Below are 21515 nucleotides of genomic sequence, written 5' to 3'. Positions count from 1 at the left end.
TAATTTTCTCGACAGTAAAATGGAATAATAATGCTATTAACCTAGGCTCATCTTGAGACTTCAGAGAAAGTCCTGGGGAAGCTTTCCCCAACATGACACTCCCATCCTCAGTCTAGATGAGATTCCCTTGTGATGCACATTCACAGCACGAATTCTCTCATAGACACAATTGCAGTGTGAGTTGCTACTCTTTTATTAGATTATTTGATTACATCTGCCCCAATACCCTACACTGCACCAGGCTGAGCTTCGTGAGGTTAGGGCCAACTATATCTATCTTCTTCATCATTATATTCTCAGTCCCTTGCTCCTGGTTGGTACTCAGTAAATATTTATTGAATGAATGAATAAATGAAGGAATGATTTCCCATAGAGGATTAACTGAGATCGTGTATAAAAACCTCAGTGTCTGGTATGTAGTAAGAACTGAGTAAATGTAACCTCCCACAAAGAAAAACACCAAAAAATACCCCCCCCAAACAAAATAAATCCCCCCAAAACCAAATCACATATCATGCAAGAAATAAAATATGAATAAGTTGTTGTCATCATTAAATGCTGATTTTTCAAGTTGAGTTATACTCCTGGAACAAACAACCCTTGATTTCAGTTATTTAAAACAATGAAGGTTTATTTCTTGATCATGTGACATTTTCAGTGAGAGGCAGGCTCATGGTGGCTGCCTGAATCCCACAAGAGGGTAAGAGGGCCTTGAAGGGCCTCACAGCAGCAATTAGACAGATAAGTGGGGAAATGATAAGTGACATTTCTACTCAAAGCCCATTGGTGGGAATTAGTCACATGACCCTTCAGTCTCAGTCAGCTCAGGCTGCTATAACAAAATACCACAGACTGAATGACTTGAACAACATAAGATTATTTTTTTAAAGACAAACACAGGAAAGCATCCAATCAGAATGAGAAGTTGTGGAGACCCCTGGCTGTGCCAGGTTCGGATACTTTTCGTTTCTAATTTGTAGGAATTAGAAGCAGGAGGAACCAGAATGATAGGGGGTGATCTTGGGAGCTCAGGCAAGTAACTCCCACCAGTAGGATAATTAGTTAAATATTTTAACAGCTCATATGGTTGTATAGAGACGCGCTGGTTAATCCTCAGTCCCGGGTAGGGCTGGGCCTCAACTGGGCATGACTGACCCAGAGCCTTGTTTAAAACATTTGCTAAGGAGCCTCATTTTACAGACAAGAGATTAAGAACCAGAGAGGGCAAAGGACTTGCATCAGGTGTCACAGCAGATTGATGAGAGGCAAGTAGAGAGAAAGACCCAAGAAATAAAGAGAGACACACAGGGCTACAGAGGGAACTGAAGGACAGAGCTAGAGGTGAGACACAGAGAGGTACAGAGCTAGAGAGAAACAGAGTTCAAGAGGGAAGGAGAGGGGAACAGTAGAGGTGGAAGAGAGAGCAAGTATCGCACAGAGACGGAGAAGCTGCAGGAGTGGAAGAGAGGCCAAGAGACAGGGAGAGTGGTGGAGGCGGACAGACTCTATAAGGTGCCATCACACACACGACGTAGGGGTGATGGGGTGATTGGGCCGGTGACATGTTTTTCCATGTTTATGGATTGAGCTGCAAAGGGCCAGTGGAGTAGACAGGACAGTTAGGAGAAAGGTGGTTGGGATGGAGTGAGATGGGGGTGGGGCAGGAGGCAGAAGGGCTAGGACACAGCAGTCTTTTCCTGGCATTTGTGTGTCTGTTTGTTACAACGGGAGCAGACATGCAGACTAGGACCCCCCGTTGCAGCCTATTCGTTCCCACCAGCCGGCCACTCTGCCAGACGGCCTCCCTACCAAGTCATTGCCTCTGAGCCTTATTTATTGCTCCAAAATCTGGGGCCAGGAGGAGTCCCTGCTGGGAAGCTCAGGCAGAAGCTTCCGTCTAAATCCCAGACTTGGCCTCCAGCCACTGCAGCTGAACAGGAGGAACAGTGGGAGAAGAGACCTTGATTTGTATCAGGGCGGCTTTTTAACACGTGGCGGGTGGTGTTTTTTGTGGCAGGGAGAGTTCTTCCTGCTACCTAGAGATTTACCTCTTGGCCTTATTCTTTCCCACTAGAGAAACACTTTGTAAAACCCACATGAATTTCCTAATTCAGCTCTGGCTATTTTAACCAGAGTTAAAGAGCTCAATCACAAAGTAGCTCCCAATTATTAAGAACTTACAGAGTTAGTGTAAACCAGCTATGCCTCAATTAAAAAAATACAGGAAGAAATAAAAATCGATCAATCTGTTAAGAAAAGAACTTGCAACGAGGGTTATGTCATTCGATCCTTGTATAATGTTATGAGGGAGGCACTATAATTTCCCACTTGACAGGTGAGATCACTGAGGCTCAGGGAGGAGAAGAAACTTGCCCAGGATCCCATTTCTGTCTGCACCAGAGCCGATCTGTCTGCCTGCATTTCCCCATCACTGTGCCTTCCTGCCCACCCCGAGCCCATGATACAGACGAAGACATCAAGGCTTATCGGGTCCAACAACTTGCCCAAAGTCCCATTTATAGAAAGCTGCAGAGTGAGAATTGCACCTGGGTCTGTTTATCTTCGGGCCTCTGCTCTCACCCCCTGTGCTTTGGGTTGGGTTCTTTCAGAAACAGACTCCCTCCTTCCAGATGTTGTGCTTCATAAAGAAAGTAAGGAAATTAAAAGCTCCAATAGAACTGTGTACACTTAAAAAATGGGCAAGATGGTAAATTTCATGTTATGTGTTTCTTACTATAATTAAAACTTTTAAAAAAGGGAAATAAAAAGCTCCAATAGTCACCATCTCAGGAGTGGATAATGCACCCTTGAGTCCTGCTATTTTTATGACGGAGGAGCTTCTGTTACACCCTGCACTAACCTTCCTTTTCCTCCAACTCATGGCTTCTGCATATTCATGGCTTCTATTGCCTTGTGTCTTCTGCTGTCTCACTGCCTGTGCTTCCTGCATTCTCTGTGTGCCTCTGGCCTTCTATCTTATCCTCTGTCTTCTATCTATCTATCTATCTATCTATCTATCTATCTATCTATCTATCCATCTATCATCTATCTGTCATCATTTATCTATCTTTCAAGTCAACCTTCCTAAGAAGAAGATCAGATTGGATGGAATCTTAGGTCTGGTTCCCTGGAAACAAGCTCTCAGATGGAGATTGGCCTGCAGGAATTTTGGGGGAGAGCTTTAAGGATTAGCACCATGGAGGAGTTAAGAGAATAGGACAGGACAGAGGAGAAGTTGAACTGTGATGCAGTCTTAAAGTAACAGAGCAGGACCATATGGGACCTTCCCGGGACAGACCCCTCCCCTAGATTGTCTGCTTTAGCTCCTCTCTGAAGTCCCTAGATAATAGTATCTGCTACACATTTCCTGATTTGTTTCACAGATGTGAAAATCCCTAGCAAATGGAAGATGTTAACTACTTGATGAACACAAGTATGTAGCGCTCAGGCCTCCTGGAGCCTAAGGATTGAAAATGTTAACCCCTGTGACACCTTCCTGTTACCTCACCATCAACCAATCAGAGGATTGTGCACAAGCTAATCACAAACCCTGTGGCCGCCCCCCCTCACTTGGCCTTTAAAAATGCTTTCTTAATAGATAACTAATAAAGACCTACTGTATAGCACAGGGAACTCTACTCAATGCTCTGTAATGACCTACAGGGGGAAAGAATATAAAAAAGAGCTGATATATGTATATGTATCACTGATTCACTCTGCTTTACAGCAGAGGCTAACACAACATTGTAAATCAACTCGACTCCAATGTTAAAAAAAGCTTTCTTGCAACCCATCTGGGAGTTTGGGTTTTTTCAGTACTATGTCCCTGACTCCTCGTTTGGTGCCTTACAATAAATGCTTCACTTTCTTTCACCACAACCCAGTGTAAATTGATTGGCTTTAATGAGTGTGGGTGAATGGACCCAAGTTTGGTTCGGTAACATTAACAAAGACCTCAGCGGATCCCATGGGTGCTTGGGGCTGGGCTGGGCATTCAGAGTTGTTCGGGCAAGCAGATTAAGTCTCTATACCTTGACATTGACCCATCATTGGATGTGGGTTGCCCTCTGGGTTGGGCGGGGGGACATGACCTTGGGAGAGGTGGCTCTCTTCCACTGAGGGTGATTCCCAGGGAATGAAGCAGCTGAGATCTGTTAGTTACCAGTGCCCCATGAGGGAAGGTGAGAGCCTGAGAAGGGGATCTGGGTGGTGCCCCACAGCAGCTTCTCCCGATTAACCGCTTTCCAGAATACAGCAGCCCCAGCAGGCCCCCTCACCTGCCTTGTCTCCCCGTCTCCATCCTACAAAGGGTTATATTTGCCTCAGGTGCTATTCCTGGTCCAATCAGGTGTGACTAAGGCCTCAAGTCAGGTAATATGGAGTACAGCAGCCAAGTTCAGGACCAGCCTGAGGCTTTGCTCTGCAGGGGCCGGGGGCACAGTGGGGTCATCAAGCATCCTGGACTGTTCATCACAGCTGCAGTGCCTTTCCAGCTTCCCAGAGTCCAGGAGAACTCCTGTATTCCAAGTTATTTGTACTATTTAAGACAGGTTGACTCAGCTACTAGGAGCAGAGAGTGAAAGAGACTGATCTCCAAGTAGCATGATTTCCTTTCTGCCCCAGAAGCAGTTCCCCTTGATGTCATCCAGGCCCAAAGCCCTGGCAATTGGACACTGAGGAGGTGTCCCAAGAGGGCAGGTCAGTCCCTACAGAGCCACAGCCTCACCTGAACAGGAGCCGTACTTTTGCCATCAGCCAGACTGCCCTTTATAATTCCCAGTCCCTCTGAAGTTTGCTTGTGGACAATTATTTTGTTCTGCTTAGTCTATGTCTCTTTTTCCTCCCTATCGATTTCTCCCCATGAAGTTAAAACAGAGGTGGAGACACATATGCTACATGACATCAATATAGCCCTGCCATTCAAGCTGCACTCTGAGATGTGCCAGGGCTCCCATCCTCTCCTTCCCCCTAATTGATTTCCAAATTCAGCCTCCTGGGATGGTGCCTTGGCTGGCTTTCCAACTTCATCCTGTCAACCTTAATATAATGCTTCTCGGGCGGTGAGAACTTATGTTTCCCACCTACTAGTTGGCATCTGGCTGATTTTCTCATCCTGAGGAATTTAGTTTGATTAATGTGGAGCCTTTGTACATTGCGTTGGGGTTGTCAAAAACGATGCGTACTCATCCTGTTCCCGGTCCTTCTGAAGAGAGAACTTTCACCTACTTCAGGACAGTGTAGGCATTTGGAAGGGTCCAGTGGGGGCCCATACCAAGATTAGCAGCCACAGATTTGCTCCGTTTAACTCAAGAATCAGAGGACCCTGTCTGGGAATAGCTGGTAGATGCTCAGAGCAGTTTGGGTGATCTAAAGTCTGCTTAGGGGCTTCCCTGGTGGCGCAGTGGTTGAGAATCCGCCTGCCGATGCAGGAGACACGGGTTCGTGCCCCGGTCCGGGAAGATCCCACATGCCGCGGAGCAACTAAGCCCGTGAGCCATGGCCGCCAGGCCTGTGCGTCCGGAGCCTGTGCTCCGCAACGGGAGAGGCCACAACAGTGAGAGGCCCGCATACCGCAAAAAAAAAAAAAAGTCTGCTTAGCTTTGCCCAGTCAGCCTGGTGTAAGGTCTTGGAATTAAACTCTCCCACCTTCTCCTTCCAAGACTGAGCCAAAGAATCTATTCTTGGAGCAACACTGAGTTGGCAAGTGTTTATGATTGGTTTTTCACACATCCTTCTGGGCAGGAGACAATTTTTTATTATAATTAAAATTTAAATATAGGGTTATAATAACCCAAGGCACCTTAGAAGGGCAGGCTCTTGGCAAAATGGTGAGTGACATGTGAGGCATGTTTCTTTTCTGTATCTCATTTCTGCAACTCTACTCTTTTTAACTGACATTGATTATTTACTATGAATAACCCAAATTACTTCAGGTAAGATGAATATCCCAGGCCTCACCAGCTTGGTGGTACAAATAAAGCCACTTTAAGATAAACATCCATGTGAGAGAGGCTCATAGTTTTTTCTTCCTCCTGCTGGATCCCCACTGGCTTCCGGGAGCCCTCCAGGGATGTGTCATGTGTTTGAGAAAAAAATCCCACTCAGGTTCTTTCACCCAAGTCGTTCTTTGAAATGTATCCTGCAGACCATTTGAGGGCAGCAACCCGCTGCTGTATGCTGAGGTCTTCTAGGACAAGTCTGATTCCCTGCCATTCTGCTGGGTGCAACGGGCACCTTGGGTTCTTTCACGAATGTGCCACAGTCCCTGCAGTGTACTGCTGTCGTGTCCCTCTGCTGCAATGGGGATGGTTTCCCTGTGCCCAGACTTGCATCGAACCTGGCCATCAGGCCCCCAAAGCAGTTCTGCTGGTGCCCAGAGCCTCTCAGCTCAGACAAGTGTCAGTTTCTCTTCTCCCATCAGAGCTCAAGCCATTGGGACATAGAACAGTATTGCTTCTGAGGTCTCAAAGCTCATGAGAACTTTACTAAAAGGATAATTGGACCTCTGGATTTTTCTTCCTGTGTTCAAGGATGAGAAGATGCTGCATTACTATTAGAAAGGGCGGAGGGGACACGAGGGGGAAGATGTGCCACGAAACAGCTGCTAAAAAGCAGATTTAGTGATTCATACTCAGTAACATCCATCAATCAATCTCTCCACGTTGTTTTTTCTAGAGATGTTGTATAATCCACATGTGGTGGAGGGGATGGACTCAGTTCATGCCAAATGAACCACAGCAAAAATAATGACATCGTGGACAATAATAAAATAATCAAGCAGCAACAGATGGAAAGGAACAATTCCAGTTATGCTGGGGAACTACACAAATTGTTTTGGGTCCTAGCTGATCAAACCAAACTCAATCCCACAAGCCAAAGAGTAAAAAGAGACTATCCTTTAGCCAGAAACACTAGCCAATCAATCCCACCGTCCAGCAAAATAGTCCTTCTGGTTGCGTGGGGGGCAGGGCAGCAATTTCAAAGCATCGCACTTGGCATCAAAAAGCCCTGTTTATTCACTGACACCTAATAAATCAGAACCAGGGAATCAGATGAATTTTTCTTTTGCCTTTTAGTTTCCTTTATTAATGGAACCTTTTAGAAATCTGTTTATACTTTTTACTTGCACAAAATCACAATCCTTCATACAAAGGGAGCAGGTGGTACCGAAAGCTGGAGATGGGGCCAGAATGCATCTCCTGTAACTGGCGCTAACGGAGCCTTGTCTTGGATATAAAAGAACTGGAATCTAATTGTGGGGTTGGTTTTTCCAATTCTGTATAACTATGTGTTTCTTTGTCTGTGTGTCTTCCCCTCAAATTTAATGCTCCTCCTTGAGCTCCTGTCAAATAGAAATCTGAGTAGAGTAACTAAGACTGAGTTTTAAGACTGTGGTTTTCCTGGAATGGTGTCACTAATTGTGGCGAGCATTGCCCTCTGAGGAAGGCACCATTAAGACCCTCATAAGCCTCAGGGCCCGATTGTACTCTCCCTGGTATGCATCCTGGACTTTATGGTATGAACGTAAAAAAGGAGATGGCCTTTGGCCAAATCGCTCCAGGGACCTGCTCAGTTACTGGGAGTCCCTGGTTGTTCCCTAAAGCTAGGAAAAGCAACCCTGGAGGGGAAATTGGTGCCTTTGAGGGAGAAGCCGAGAAGCCAATCAACCAGCTGATGCCGATAAGGCGTGACTAAGCCGAGAAGCCAATCAACCAGCTGATGCCGATAAGGCATGACTAAGCAAATTCCCTGCTTTAGGGGGATATAGATGGCTATGCTTTGTTGTTAAACTTGCCTTGCAACCATCAGTTGCTTGTGCCCTTCTGATCCCATACCTTGGTGCGTTCAGTTCCCTACCCCCTCTCGTCGATTGTTGCTGCACTTTGAGGACCCGCCGCGGCTGGCGGCAAGTGGCGCCTGAACAGGGACCTGACAAGAGGGACATCTGAATCTCGGTAGGTGAATCCCCGGAGTGAAGAGTGAAAGTGTGGCCACATAGTAAAGTTGATAGTAACTCGGGGCAATAGTCAGAAGTAAAAAAATATGGGGCAAAAAGTATCCAAGAAGCGACCTGAGATCACTGATCAAGAGAAGGAGTTGTCCACCAGTGCTTTCCAGGCTTTCATAGCTGGAAATTATGATGTCTGTCTGCAACATCTTGCCTGCCTACAAGATATAAACAAAGACGATTATAAAATAATTTTGAATACGGCAGTAGCTGAGTTTTTCAAAAGTAACCAGACAACAACAGATAGTTTAAGACAGACACTTAACCAATTGAAGAATCAGGTGCACTCGGCTGTTGGAGAAATGGATGGACTAGATGATCTTGAAAATAGTATGTTGTATTACAATCAAGCAGTCATCCTGTATCATGTCCGACAGTATACAGAAGCCATATCCGTTGGTGAAAAACTTTATCAGTTCATAGAACCTTTTGAAGAAAAATTTGCCCAAGCAGTGTGTTTTTTGCTCGTAGACCTGTATATATTAACCTACCAAGCTGAGAAAGCTTTACATCTTCTTGCTGTTCTAGAAAAAATGATTTCACAGGGCAACAATAACAAAAATGGAAAGAATGAGACTGGTAATTACAGCAACAAAGATGGGTCTAATCATAAAGCTGAAAGTGGAGCTCTAATAGAAGCTGCAAAGTCAAAGATACTATTTTTGTGTTGAAGTATATGTAGGAGGACAAGGGACTTAACTGGCCGGCCATAGTTTAAAGCTAGTTAAAGCTGTTACAAGTTTGAAGTTTCCCTCCTTTTTTCCTTCTGATTTTCCCCAATCTGATTTTGAATTCTCAAATCTGGTGCACTTTAAATTATAATAATGGTACCATTCTAATTTCTTCAGTTTCTGTTACTGATAATAGTTTGGTTTTTTTATAAGCATTGGGATTTTGGGAAGTTTGCATTGTCTTATTCTTATCAACCGGTTATTACTTGTGTTACACCCTCATATGCCTTGCTAATAGGAGATTTACAGATTGAGTTTACTTCTGGTTCCTTAGGATATAATATAACTTGTCAGAATTGTATTTTTAGTACTTGCATTCTGCCTATGAAAGGAACTTTTTCTGTTATGATGTTAAAACAACCTTCCTATGTAATGCTGCCTGTAAATATTTCTGAACCATGGTATCATAGTACTAGCATGCAAGCTTGGCTAGAATTATCTGAAGTTTTAAAAAGACCTAAATGATTCATTGGAATATTAATATGTAGCATATTAGCCTTAGCCGCTTTAACAGCTACAGCCGCTACCGCCGGTTTAGCATTAAGTAAAATTGTACAACAAGCATATTATGTTAATCAATTGTCTAAAAATACCAGTATTGCATTAGCATTACAAAGTCATATTGATACTCAACTAAAAACTGAGGTTGATGAATTAAAAAATGCTCTCATAGGTTTAGGAGACCAAATTATGGCTTTAAAATTGAAAATGCGTTTGATTTGCCATGCTAAATATACTTGGATTTGTGTGACTCAACACGCTTATAAAGAAACTGACTGTGATTGGAACAAAGTAAAAATGCACTTTTTAAGTGTATGGACTGATGGACACATTAGTTTGGACATACAAACTTAATGCGGAAATACAAGCAATTCAAGAAGCTCATCTACAAGAAGACAGGCCCCAACAATTAATTCAAGGACTCTTGGATCAGCTTCAATGGTTAAACCCAATGCATTGGTTTCAAAATGGACTCACAGGATTGATTACCGTGGGGTCATGTGTACTGTTGATGTTAATTGCATTACCCTGTTTATTACGCTTTATTGTTGGCCGTCTCGCTGCTCTTCGTCAGGAGGTGTATGGGTTGAAATTGCATTATCAAGCTTTAAAAAATAAAAGAGGGGGAAATGTGGCGAGCATTGCCCTCTGAGGAAGGCACCATTAAGACCCTCATAAGCCTCAGGGCCCGATTGTACTCTCCTTGGTATGCATCCTGGACTTTACGGTATGAACGTAAAAAAGGAGATGGCCTTTGGCCAAATCGCTCCAGGGACCTGCTCAGTTACTGGGAGTCCCTGGTTGTTCCCTAAAGCTAGGAAAAGCAACCCTGGAGGGGAAATTGGTGCCTTTGAGGGAGAAGCCGAGAAGCCAATCAACCAGCTGATGCCCATAAGGCGTGACTAAGCCGAGAAGTCAATCAACCAGCTGATGCCGATAAGGCATGACTAAGCAAATTCCCTGCTTTAGGGGGATATAGATGGCTATGCTTTGTTATTAAACTTGCCTTGCAACCATCAGTTGCTTGTGCCCTTCTGATCCCATACCTTGGTGCGTTCAGTTCCCTACCCCCTCTCGTCGATTGTTGCTGCACTTTGAGGACCCGCTGCGGCTGGCAGCAACTAATACTCCAAGGGCCTCTACATCCCCAGCTGTCTTTGGAGCCTCTTGTTGACGTGTCATATTTAGTGTCATGTGAACCCTCCACCTGACATCAGGTAACCGGGCAGGGATTGGCACTTGAGCCAAAAGCAGCCTACGGAGGTGGCCTTTTGTGAGAATCCTGCCTCTATATATAGGATTTTGATTAAATAGCCCAATTAGATTCTCTTTCTGAAAGATTTGAATATGCGATATTCTCAGTGGGGGTGGGGTGTAAGTCCATGTGAGTGGGAACCTTGTCTCTTTACTGATTTATCACCGTTTTCTCTCGTAGTATATGGTATGGCTACCCAGTGAATACTTGATAAATAAATCAAATGCATGGGCCCTTACGCAAAAGTATTTTTTTTGGAAACATGAATCTTCATCTCCCTATATTTTACTTTGTTCTTCTGCCTCCAGTGAGCTAGGCCCCCCCTCCCCGTCACTACCACACACACTTCTAATTATTATTTTAAATAGACGTTATGTTTTTAGAGCAACTTAGGTTTACAGCAAAATTGAGCAGAAGATACAGATATATTCCATATACCCCCTGCCTCCGCAACCCCCCAGCCTCCTCTATTATCAACATTCTGCACTAGAATGGAACATTTATTACAACTGATGAACCTACACTGACACATCATTATCACCCAAAGTCCATAGTCTGCATCAGAGTTCACTCTTGGCACTGTACATTCCCTAGGTTTTGACAAATGTATAGTGACATATATTGCCATTATAGTATCATACAGGATAGTTTCACTGCCTTAAAAGTCCTCTGTGCTCCACCAATGCATCCTTTCCTCCCTCCTAACTTCTGAAAATCACTTTTACTGTCTCTTACTTTCCTTTTAGTGCCTCTATAGTTTTGCCTTTTCCAGAACATCATGTAGTTAGAATCACACAGAATGTAGCCTTTTCAGATTGGCTTCTTTTGCTTAGTAATATACATTTAAGATTCCTCCGTGTGTTTTCATTGCTTAATAGCTCATTTCTTTTTAGTGCTGAATAATATTCCATTATGTGGATGGACCGCAGTCTCTTTATCCATTTACCTACTCATGGACATCTTGGTTGCTTCCAAGTTATGGCAATTATGAATAAAGCTGCAATAAATATCTGTGTGCAGGGTTTTGTATGGACGTAATTTTTTAAGTCCTTTGAGTAAACACCAAGCATGCAATTACCGGATTGTATGGTAAGAGTATGTTTAGTTTTGTACGAAAATTCCAAGCTGTCCCAAAACATGGAAGCAACCTAAATGTCCATCGACAGAAGAATGGATACAGAAGATATAATACTTATATACAATGGAATATTACTCAGCCATAAAAAAGAATGAAATGCCATTTGCAGCAACATGGATGGACCTAGAGATTATCATACTAAGTAAGTCAGACAGAGAAAGACATATGATATCGCTTATAAGTGGAATCTAAAAAAATGATGCAAATGTACTTATTTGTGAAACAGAAGTAGGGTCACAGGTGTAGAAAACAAACTTATGGTTACCAGGGGAGGGGTCAGGGAAGGATAAATTGGGAGATTGGGATTGACATATACACACTACTATATATAAAATAGATAACTAATAAGGACCTGCTGCATAGCACAGGGAACTCTACTCAATACTGATACTGTCTAATGACCTATATGGGAAAAGAACCTAAAAAAGAGTGGGTATATGTATATGTATAACTGATTCACTTTGCTGTAAAGCAGAAACTAACACAAATGTTGTAAATCAACTATGCTCCAAATAAAAATTTTTTAAAAAGAAAATGCCAAGCTGTCTTCCAAAATGACTGACCAAACCATTTTGCATTCCCATCAGTGATGAAGGAGAGTTTCTGTGGTCCACATCCTTGCCAGCATTTGATGTTGTCATTGTTCTGGATTTTGGCCTAATAGGTGCGAAGTGATATCTCATTGTTGTTTTAATTTGCAATTCCCTGATGACATGTGATGTTGAACATTGCTCGTGTGCTTATTTGCCATCTGTATGTTTCCTCTGGTGAGGTGTCTGTTCAGGTCTTTAGCCCATTTAAAAAATTATTATTTTTTTAAATACTATTGGGTTTTAAGGGTTTTTGTATGTTTTGAACAACAGTCCTTTATCAGATGTGTATTTTGCAAATATTTTCTCCCAGCCTGTGGCTTGTCTTCTCGTCCTCTTGACTCTTCTTCTTTTTTATGACTCTTTGCTTTGATGGGCAGTAGTGTGTAGTGTTTCAGCATTCGGATTCTGGAGGCATCTGCCTGAGTTTGAGTCCTGATTTTCCACTTGCTCAGGGAATCGATCATTCATTTCTGACTCTCAGTTTCCTCATCTGTGAAATGGAGATAATAATAGTGCCAACTTGTAGGGTTGTTAGGAGTTAGGACTGTCCTGGCTTGCAGTTAGTAAGCACTGTATAAATGGTAGTCATTATTATTGAAATTTTTCTTTTTTTGCATAATTTAGACCTATCACTAATTTGGTCTCATCATTCACTTACTTGCTTCCTCCTTCACTCACTCCATTCAAGTCACTCTGGCCTCTACACCCACCTTGTTGTCTTTCTCTTTCTGTTTCCTCCCTGTAAATACTCAGGGTTTACTCTTTCATCTCATGATTCAGGAGTTCTGTCATTTATAAGCAGAAGCGGTCTAAACGCAATGGGGTTTCCTATTGTTAATGAAGCTGAGCCCACCATTGATGCCAGGTGTCCCAGAAACAGGGGCGTATTGAAGGAGCAGTGAGCTGCTGAGGAGAGTCCTTGAGGCTGAGAGGGAGAGGGGTCTCTAGTTCAGAGTGGGAGTCCTCCTGGGAGGTAGCAAGACCTCCACGGAAGACTGGTGGTGGTCCCACGGGGATGGGGTGTCCTTAGCCTGCCAGGGATCCTCAGACCCCAGGTGTGGTCTGTAAACCACAGAACCTTTAGAACTGAGGGCACCATGGAGACTGAAGCACATGGTACCCTGGTGGTAGACACTCACTAATGGCTACGGCACCATGAAACTAGTTCTTCTGTATCAGCTTTGAGTAAGAGGCTAAACTTCCTGCCAGTTCACAGGGATGGGGGTTCAGAGACTGAGGGATATTAACCATATAATATCAATTTATAATTTTTTTTTTTTCGGTACGTGGGGCTCTCACTGTTGTGGCCTCTTGCGTTGCGGGGCAAAGGCTCCGGACGCGCAGGCCCAGCGGCCATGGCTCACGGGCCCAGCCGCTCCGCGGCATGTGGGATCTTCCCGGACCGGGGCACGAACCTGTGTCCCCTGCATCGGCAGGTGGACTCCCAACCACTGCGCCACCAGGGAAGCCCTCAATTTATAATTTTAAAATATAGAAAGGCATGTTTCCTTCATCTCTGAGTTTGGACTTAAGAATTATATACAAAATAAATCTATTCTCAAGTTCATCCTTGCCCACTGTAACTTGAGAGAATCCGGTTACTGGTAAAGTTGCCTTTTAGACACCTTTTAACTCTGCTCTTCCCTGTGTCTTTCCCCCCTTTCCTAGCCCCCCTCCTCTAATTCTGCAGGTATTGGAAGTAAGTTCCCTTCTCAGACCACACTTTTTAATTTTTTTTCTAAATGCAAGCTCTAAAAAAAAAAAAAAAATTGATATTGAGGCAGGAAAGACAGGGTGGGGCCCAAGGACAGTCTTCTCTTGTATAGACATTAGGCAGAAGGCAAACCACCTGCTTGTCTTGCACTTAATGAGGCCATGAGGCATGGAAGAATGGCCTCTAAAACAGAAACTTTGTAGCATCTGAGCAAGAAACTCTGACCATGAAAACTTGGAGCATATGCACAAGGAAAATGCACAGGTTACCGACGACACTGTGCAAACTTCCATTTGTGGTGCTTGACTGGTAAAGGAAAATTTAGGGGAAAACAGCTCTTAGAGTGCATGTACAAGACCATGCGCTTCAGGAGACGAATGCACAAGACCAGGGGCTGATGCGACCTGGTGCTATCCCGGCGGCGCCTCAGCCTTCCCTCAATGCACATTCCACCCCTAATCAAAAAGACCCACCCATTCAAAGGGCTAAAAATAAGATAAAAAGTGGATCAAAAAAGCCCCCCTTTTGTGAGGCCCCCCACACTCTTTGTGAGTGTAACTTTTGTTTCTGCCCTAAATAAACTGCTTCTTTGTTTCCTTTGCTCTTCAGCTTCAGTTTTTGTGTTTTTTTTTTTTCTCCTTTGTGTTTGTCACCCAAATTCTTTTTGGACTAGTTGAACAAGAGCCTGGACTTTTGATAAAGCTTTTCCAGTATCAAGATCAAGATGCAAATTTTTTAAAAAATTCAATATTTTCTATGTTTACCTAAAATTATTTTGCAAAAACAAGTTACATGTGTTTTCTCCTGCTGAGAAAAAAGTGAAGGACAATACGATGCAATTTATTTTGGAATACTACCATCATCCTAACTATGGTGTAAATTAAAAATTATACCTCAAAGTACAGTGAAGTTAGAAAAATGTTTTAGAAACACTGTAGCTTAGTTTTTGTTTCTGTTTTTCATTTTGTTGTTCAGTTTTTTGAATCACACTTTTGAATTGCTCATCTGCCTGGGACAAAGCTTAGTTACTGTGGTATCAGGCACATTGGTTCAGAGACAGGTAGTCATTACCTCTGATCAATGGAGATTTCTGATTCTCCTCTCTATTGCATACATGGTTGGAACACTTTTTCTGGCCTCTTGTGGTTGGGTGAGACCTACTAAGGCATTCTGACCAATGACCAGTGAGTGGACATAATGTTCGCTGATTCTGGTAAGGAGCCTTTAGGCCAACCTTTAGGCCAAGGAGCCTCTGGCAACCTTTCCTCCTCACTGACACGGCTGCTGGCAATTTTTGAGATGGTAGCTGCTCTGTCAGCTTGCCCTTAATTAATTAAGATAAGCAGAGCCTCCCCTAGCAAACTGTGGGATGAACTTTGAGCAAGAAACAAACTTTTGTTGTTTTAAGTGAGTGAGATTTGGGCATATTTGTTACCACAGCCTCAGCTAGCTTATCCTGACTGATACCCACATCCAGCTATCTGAAGATACCACTACCAAACTGTTAAAACCAAAAAAAAAAAAAAAAAAAAATCAAAACATTGGAACTGGTGTATCTTTACACACTAAATATTTTGGCTTGGCAAACATGTCCAGAAGGAAGTAGATGTTGCTAATATTTAGAGCATGAAGCAAAGGTACTGTTTTGGAATATTCAGACAAATATGCTCAAAATCATGTTCAAAATGCTCCACCAATCACCTGTTTGGAAACATTAGCAAAGTATACAAGTTGACAGTGTTTCCCTGTGTATGTTGCATGCCCTGTGCCCACGTGCACCAGTTGTTTGGTTGTAAGGAACAGAGAGCATTTGATCAAATTCAGAGATGTTGGATTAATTGTTCAAGATCCAACTATGACATGATAAGAGGCCACACAAAGGGCCAGATCTTTGGACTTTTTATCACATGTTGTTATTTTGAGCCTTACAAAGTTTTGTTAAACCATGAAGAGTGTGAAAGATTCTCTCCTATCATCACAGTTGATAGAATTTTCACAGAGTTTGCATATCAATTCCTTGCTGAATTTTCATTATTTTACCATCATCTGTCTTATCCCCTCATTCATTTGATTATCTATTTTACCCTCCTGGGATATTTTTCTCCCAGTTTTATAATCTACTTTTTAGTGTTTGTATTTCTCTTATTTAGTTTCAGGATTTCTATAAAGGACAGATTTAGGAGTTGAGTTGGAAGGGAGGTTTGGACTAGAGGTACATTTCTGTAGTACTTAAGAATGAGAAAATGTCAGTTGTGTATATCGAGGAATGCTGATGTGTGATATGGGGGAACAAAGCCTTCCCCCAGACCATCCCCTGTCACCATGACTACTATCATCCTAGAGAATATTTATTCTGAAGCAGTGGTTCCCCACCTTTCTTCTGTCTGTTCTGTTGAACAAGACTCTCACAAGCTTGTTTTCCATATTGTTGCAGTCAGTGGAGAGAATAATGGATTCGGTATCTGATCCGTTAACTGTGAGACTTTGAACAAGTTGCTTAGCTCCTTAGATGGGGAATGATGATATGACTTTACTGAATTATTATAAAACTTACACGAGATCATGCCTGGGAATGGTTCTTATGGTGAAAGCCCAAGAAACACTTAATTCCGTTCTTTCCCTACAGTTATGAGAGAAGCAGCATAGCCCAGTGCTTAAGCGTGCAAGCTCGGAAGTGACACAGCTGGGTTCCAATCCTAAATTCTGCCTCTTGCCAGATCTGCATAAACTGGTGGCAAATTACTTCACTTCTGCAAGCCGCTTGTGCCATGCCTACAAATACAGGGTAAGATGGGACCTGATATATTGTGGGATTAAATGAGATAATGAATAGACAGTGTTCAGGGTATTGTAAACACTCAAGAAGTGAGTTCTCATTAGCTTCATTATTAGAAACAAGTTTCTCATATCCAGTCTCTGTCTCCCAATACAAGCCCACAAGCCCTGACCTGGAACCCTTGAGACCATATGTGTTTTGGAATTCAGAATGCTCTGGAAACTAGAAAGATAATGTGGTGCATATACCATGCATTCCACCGTGTCCCGCCCCCAGTGGGGCCTGTGGTAGCACTTCATGATCAGCTCATGACTGCAGTGAAAGACACGAATGTTCATGCTAAATGGGATGTGGGATAAAGGGTATAAATAACCTCATGTCCGCTCAAGTCCAGTTTTGCTGCCAAATGAATTTATGCCGAGGTTAATGAAAATATATTTGGCTTCCTGAGCATTTTTGGGATTTAGGGACCTGTGCAACCATTGTAATTTCTCCCATTCTGTGTTTATAAGATATTTCTATTACCCATTTCTACTTTAAGCTGTGCTTCTCCTACGTTTTTGTGTTTTTATTTAATCTTTCAAGACTTCCTTTGAATGCTTAGCTCTCCTCCCTTGAAGTCCTGTGTTTTACTTCTCCCCCTCATCTCTGTCTCTATTCTTTACCCCTTCTTGGATTTCTCTTCTCTTTCTGGGGCTCACTGGCATAGAGCCCATTTTCATTTTCTTTTTTTTTCCCTCTGTTACATTCTCTCTAGGTTCTCATCCTCACTTCCTCTCCTCCTCTGTGGATTTCAGACAGAGTCTTACCTCCTTATAGAGGGCTTCCTTCCTCTTCTTGTGTTAAAGGTCATCTTCTACCTGCCATTTCCTTTCTGCCCCTTCTTTTTATTGCTAGTAGCCCTTGGCTCCCTCCCCAACTACCATATAATCATCCTTCTCCTTTAATTCCTTCATCTCCTCCAGATATCCCTCTTTGTCCACTCTATTTTACAATGCTAGTAATATCATTATGATAATTTATTGAGCTCTTCCTGTGTACTAAGCACTTTATATGGATCATTTAATTTCATCCTTACAACACAGTATGAGGTAGGGACTCTCTTAAATCTTCATATTTCAGATGAGAAAACTCAGGCTGAGAGATAAAGCAACTTGCTCAACTAGTCAAGGGCCAGAAATGGGATTCAAACACTGTTCCATTAACTCTTTGCATTTAGTCCTTGTTACATTAAACTAATTCCAAAGCTCATGATTTCAATCACTGTGCCTATATTTCCTCCACTGCAGAGGATATTACCAATTAAGATATTAAGAATCTTGTAGATTCATAGTTTGCCCCACCTCTGCCTGCCTCCTTTTCAGTAAGTCAGTTACATACTGGCTTGTCCAGATTTGTCCCTTTCAATGGTTGGATTCTTGGTCCTTATCTTTTCCTGGTGATACACTGAGATTATTTCATAATCCCCACACACTTAGGGTGGACTATAGGATCAGTCCCAATTTCAAATATTCTCTTTCTCACAAACCACTGAGATGGCCTGGAAATAGATGCTGGGCAGCAAAAAGAGCATCTCTTTCCTCTGTTGCTATATGACTGCATCAGAACACATCATTCAAAGTCACATCTTGGCAAAATGGCTTCGTATCATGGACTTGCCAGGTATCTGTGAATAACTGAGCCCATGATTATTATATTAGTCAGGCTAGGCTCTGCTATGCTGCAGTAAAATAAACCCCACATTTCTGGTTTAATACAACAAGGATGTGTTTCTCTCTCCCATCACAGTTGGATGTGGTTCTGGTGGCTCTCCTTGGCTTTTTTCCTTGAACAGTGACTCAGGGGTCTGGAACGCTTCCATCTTGCAATGCCACCATTGCAAGTTCTTTACTTCCAGCCACCTGGATGGGAGAGGGGGTGTGGCATATTCATAGACTATTAGGCAGGAGAATACTCATTGTCATTTCCATTTTTCAGATAAGGAGACGTTTATGGAGGTGACTTACCCAAGGTTTTCCAAGCTGGTAAGTGGCAGATTCCAGATTAACATCACAGCTCTGACTCTTCTCTCCACTATATTTTTTGTAATTAAGAGGTATTTTATCTATGTTGATGCTGCCAGCTGATGGTCTTGATTTTTTTAAAATTAATTTTAATTGGAGTATAGTTGATTTACAATGTTGTGTTAGTTTCTGCTACACAGCAAAGTGAGATGCTTCCTGTCTTGATTCATTTATTCACAGTAAGTTATTAGAATTTCTCTTCATTTCTCCTGGTAATTCCAGCAGAAGTTCCAGGGAGGATTCTCATTGCTTGAACCTGGGCCACATGTTCATCCTCAAACCAATTGCTGTCTGCCCAGACGTTGCAATATTCTGACTGGTCAGGTCTGTGTCATGTGTCTAACTCTAGCATAGAGGAAATGGAGTAGAGGGTGTGAGTAGAGCATTCAAGCCCTACCCTATATGATGGGAACAGTGGGGAAGTATCCCCCTAAATAAATCCAGAGTGCTGTTACTAAAAAAAAAGGTGGCAGGTGGCAGGCAGGCAAACCAAGATAAGATCCACCAAGTTGAACGACTGAATGAAGGAGGAAATGTAAGACAGAATTAGTGACTAGGGAAATAAATTAATGGAAGCGTGACCTGACCAATCAGAACACTGCATTGTCCGGGCCATATTAATTGGCTTGAGGACACGTGGCCCAGGCCTAACCAATGAGAGCCCTCCGTGGAGTAAATGAATGAACAAATGATGCTTCTTTGATGGAGGACGAGAGAATCCTTCCAAATGGTGAAAAGTGAGTTAAGGACAAGTTGACGGTACAATGAAGATAAATTTTGTCCATTGCGTAGTTTTTTGGTAGGGCTCATCTTGTTTCGGGTGAATTTTCAAGAACCTAGAAACTTTCAGGTGCGGAAATGATAATGGTCTCCCTGTCCCGCTTTGACTTCTCTCAATCACGTTGAAGTGGGAACAGCTTTAGCTGTTAACCTGTTTACCCACACAAAAGGAACTCTGTGAAGAGAACGTGGTCACTTCCTCCCCACCCCGCAGGCTTAACCCCTCTCCTTCAGTTGCCGTGGGCCTCCCCCTCCTCCTTAGAGAATTTTTTTCTCATCAGCAAGGCTGAAAAGCAGCCAGGAGGCCCATCGGTGTTCACTTCCATGGGCAAAGTGACTTCTGCAGCACCAGGCCTGGAGTTCGTTTCTCCCTCCCTGAGTCAACGAGATTTTGTCTATAGGCGTTTCTGCTATGTTCCAATAGAGAGAGGTAAACTGCCTTTAAGTAATTGCTGAAGAAGGCATAAACTAGGGAGATTTGATTTGCGCATGCAATTTGAATTGGGAAATGCTCGTATAAATAACTGGGGCAGCTGAATGTGGCAGGTTTGTGCTCTATAGATTTTTTTTTTTTTTTAATCTCAGGGTCTTTAGAATAGAAGTTCTGCTGTAGCAGCTTAAACCATGACAGGCCTTTGCACTCTGGTTTTGTGCTAGCTAGTTTGGCATCATTAACTGCCTGTCTGGAGTTTTATAAGTTGAAGTTGCCTAATTTACTTGTACAGTTGGAAAGGAAAAAAATGATTGAACCCCCAAACAATACTATAATTTAGAGAAGTGACAAAATCTTAACCAAAAACCCCACAGTTTTTTTTTGAATGTTCGTAGTAGCTTTATTCTTTTATTTTTAACATCTTTATTGGAGTATAATTGCTTTACAATGGTGTGTTAGTTTCTGCTTTATAACAAAGTGAATCAGCTATACGTATACATATATCCCCATATCCCCCCCGTCTTGCGTCTCCCTCCCCCCCTCCCTATCCCACCCGTCTAGGTGGTAACAAAGCACCAAGCTGATCTCCCTGTGCTATGCGGCTGCTTCCCACTAGCTATCTATCTTACATTTGGTAGTGTATGTATGTCCATGCCACTCTTTCACTTCATCCCAGCTTACCCATCCCCCTCCCCGTGTCCTCAAGTCCATTCACAGTTTTTAAGTAGGAAGGAGTATGGAATTATCTAGTGCGACTTCACCAATGAGGAAATTAGGAACCAGAGAAAGTCTCTTGCTGGAGGTCATTGAGACTTTGGAAATGTGATAGCTTTTCCTGCAGCAACAAACAACCCCCAATCCCAGAGGCATAAGTTTCTAGCTTATATTCCGTCAGAGCTGCAGGTGGCCCATGGCTCTCCGGGGCTGAGCTGGGCTGGCCCTGTTCCACGTGTCTTCTCGAGGAACAACCATCATCAGGGGCGTGCTGCTCTCATGCTGAGTGATGGAAGCTCAAGAGGGGCAGAACCGAATCACAGGAGTGTCCGTATAGCTCCGGCCTGGATATGGTGTGTGTCACATCTGCTTACCTTCCACTGGGCAAAACAGGTCTATCGGGCTTCCCTGGTGGCGCAGTGGGTTGAGAGCCCGCCTGCCGATGCAGGGGACACGGGTTCGTGCCCCGGTCCGGGAAGATCCCACGTGCTTCGGAGCGGCTGGGCCCGTGAGCCATGGCTGCTGAGCCTGCGCGTCCGGAGCCTGTGCTCCGCAACAGTAGAGGCCACAGTAGTGAGAGGCCCGCGTAATGCAAACCCCCCCCCAAAAAACAACAGGTCTATCTGTGAACAAGATAGACAAAAGCGCCTTCCATCAGAGTACCCATTGACTAGTGGGAAAAATATGTCCAGTGAACCAACAAATGCACCAGATGGTTATCACAGAGCGAACGCTGTGCAAGAAACAAATGAGGTGATGAGCTAGAATAACTGGAAGAAGTCACGTAGACAGCAAAGTCAGGAAAAACC

The sequence above is a fragment of the Kogia breviceps genome, chromosome 14 (genome assembly GCF_026419965.1).
Source record: "Kogia breviceps isolate mKogBre1 chromosome 14, mKogBre1 haplotype 1, whole genome shotgun sequence".
Classification (NCBI taxonomy): domain Eukaryota; kingdom Metazoa; phylum Chordata; class Mammalia; order Artiodactyla; family Physeteridae; genus Kogia; species Kogia breviceps.
This window is presented reverse-complemented; position numbering follows the sequence as displayed.